Source organism: Rutilus rutilus (assembly GCF_951802725.1).
Source record: "Rutilus rutilus genome assembly, chromosome: 9".
Classification (NCBI taxonomy): domain Eukaryota; kingdom Metazoa; phylum Chordata; class Actinopteri; order Cypriniformes; family Leuciscidae; genus Rutilus; species Rutilus rutilus.
Window position 1 is genome coordinate 16,145,991 of NC_140223.1, and position 3,268 is coordinate 16,149,258.

Consider the following 3,268-nt stretch of genomic DNA (forward strand, 5'->3'; position numbering starts at 1 on the left):
AATATTAGAACCTTATTGTGTAAGAAACATAGGGGGAACGGAATCCGACGGCAAAAAAACAGCTGTCGGAATCCGTTCCCCCACTCCCATTATGAGAGGTGTTGATGTAATGGCTTAAAAAATGCTGATTCTATTTTGTGTGTGGATGGAGCTTAACTTGCAACAGTTTAAAGAATATATTTTTTGTCTTTTATTATGATAGGAAAGTATAGTATCAAGAAAGTTCGATGACCCGGGACTTGAACTTGGGTCGCCCCAAAGCTAAAAAAAAATATTGTCAGGGGACTGACCACTAGGCTACTGAGGCTAGCAAAATGCTACAATTTAATGAATATTAGAACCTTATTGTGTAAGAAACATAGGGGGAACGGAATCCGACGGCAAAAAAACAGCTGACGGAATCCGTTCCCCCACTCCCATTATGAGAGGTGTTGATGTAATGGCTTAAAAAATGCTGATTCTATTTTGTGTGTGGATGGAGCTTAACTTGCAACAGTTTAAAGAATATATTTTTTGCCTTTTATTATGATAGGAAAGTATAGTATCAAGAAAGTTCGATGACCCGGGACTTGAACTTGGGTCGCCCCAAAGCTAAAAAAAAATATTGTCAGGGGACTGACCACTAGGCTACTGAGGCTAGCAAAATGCTACAATTTTATAAATATTAGAACCTTATTGTGTAAGAAACATAGGGGGAACGGAATCCGACGGCAAAAAAACAGCTGTCGGAATCCGTTCCCCCACTCCCATTATGAGAGGTGTTGATGTAATGGCTTAAAAAATGCTGATTCTATTTTGTGTGTGGATGGAGCTTAACTTGCAACAGTTTAAAGAATATATTTTTTGTCTTTTATTATGATAGGAAAGTATAGTATCAAGAAAGTTCGATGACCCGGGACTTGAACTTGGGTCGCCCCAAAGCTAATAAAAAATATTGTCAGGGGACTGACCACTAGGCTATATAAATGTTACAATTTAATAAATATTAGAACCTTATTGTGTAAGAAACATAGGGGGAACGGAATCCGACGGCAAAAAAACAGCTGTCGGAATCCGTTCCCCCACTCCCATTATGAGAGGTGTTGATGTAAAGACTTAAAAAATGCTGATTCTATTTTGTGTGTGGATGGAGCTTAACTTGCAGCAGTTTAAAGAATATATTTTTTGCCTTTTATTATGATAGGAAAGTATAGTATCAAGAAAGTTCGACGACCCGGGACTTGAAATTGGGTCACCCCAAAGCTAAAAAAAAGTATTGTCAGGGGACTGACCACTAGGCTATATAAATGTTACAATTTAATAAATATTAGAACCTTATTGTGTAAGAAACATAGGGGGAACGGAATCCGACGGCGAAAAAACAGCTGTCGGAATCCGTTCCCCCACTCCCATTATGAGAGGTGTTGATGTAATGGCTTAAAAAATGCTGATTCTATTTTGTGTGTGGATGGAGCTTAACTTGCAACAGTTTAAAGAATATATTTTTTGTCTTTTATTATGATAGGAAAGTATAGTTTCAAGAAAGTTCGATGACCCGGGACTTGAACTTGGGTCACCCCAAAGCTAAAAAAAAATATTGTCAGGGGACTGACCACTAGGCTATATAAATGTTCCGATTTAATAAATATTAGAACCTTATTGTGTAAGAAACATAGGGGGAACGGAATCCGACGGCAAAAAAACAGCTGTCGGAATCCGTTCCCCCACTCCCATTATGAGAGGTGTTGATGTAATGGCTTAAAAAATGCTGATTCTATTTTGTGTGTGGATGGAGCTTAACTTGCAACAGTTTAAAGAATATATTTTTTGTCTTTTATTATGATAGGAAAGTATAGTATCAAGAAAGTTCGATGACCCGGGACTTGAACTTGGGTCGCCCCAAAGCTAAAAAAAAATATTGTCAGGGGACTGACCACTAGTCTACTGAGGCTAGCAAAATGTTACAATTTAATAAATATTAGAACCTTATTGTGTAAGAAACATAGGGGGAACGGAATCCGACGGCAAAAAAACAGCTGTCGGAATCCGTTCCCCCACTCCCATTATGAGAGGTGTTGATGTAATGGCTTGAAAAATGCTGATTCTATTTTGTGTGTGGATGGAGCTTAACTTGCAACAGTTTAAAGAATATATTTTTTGTCTTTTATTATGATAGGAAAGTATAGTATCAAGAAAGTTCGATGACCCGGGACTTGAACTTGGGTCACCCCAAAGCTAAAAAAAAATATTGTCAGGGGACTGACCACTAGGCTATATAAATGTTACAATTTAATAAATATTAGAACCTTATTGTGTAAGAAACATAGGGGGAACGGAATCCGACGGTAAAAAAACAGCTGTCGGAATCCGTTCCCCCACTCCCATTATGAGAGGTGTTGATGTAATGGCTTAAAAAATGCTGATTCTATTTTGTGTGTGGATGGAGCTTAACTTGCAGCAGTTTAAAGAATATATTTTTTGCCTTTTATTATGATAGGAAAGTATAGTATCAAGAAAGTTCGATGACCCGGGACTTGAACTTGGGTCGCCCCAAAGCTAAAAAAAAATATTGTCAGGGGACTGACCACTAGTCTACTGAGGCTAGCAAAATGTTACAATTTAATAAATATTAGAACCTTATTGTGTAAGAAACATAGGGGGAACGGAATCCGACGGCAAAAAAACAGCTGTCGGAATCCGTTCCCCCACTCCCATTATGAGAGGTGTTGATGTAATGGCTTAAAAAATGCTGATTCTATTTTGTGTGTGGATGGAGCTTAACTTGCAACAGTTTAAAGAATATATTTTTTGCCTTTTATTATGATAGGAAAGTATAGTATCAAGAAAGTTCGATGACCCGGGACTTGAACTTGGGTCGCCCCAAAGCTAAAAAAAATATTGTCAGGGGACTGACCACTAGGCTATATAAATGTTACAATTTAATAAATATTAGAACCTTATTGTGTAAGAAACATAGGGGGAACGGAATCCGACGGCAAAAAAACAGCTGTCGGAATCCGTTCCCCACTCCCATTATGAGAGGTGTTGATGTAATGGCTTAAAAAATGCTGATTCTATTTTGTGTGTGGATGGAGCTTAACTTGCAACAGTTTAAAGAATATATTTTTTGCCTTTTATTATGATAGGAAAGTATAGTATCAAGAAAGTTCGATGACCCGGGACTTGAACTCGGGTCGCCCCAAAGCTAAAAAAAAATATTGTCAGGGGACTGACCACTAGGCTACTGAGGCTAGCAAAATGCTACAATTTAATAAATATTAGAACCTTA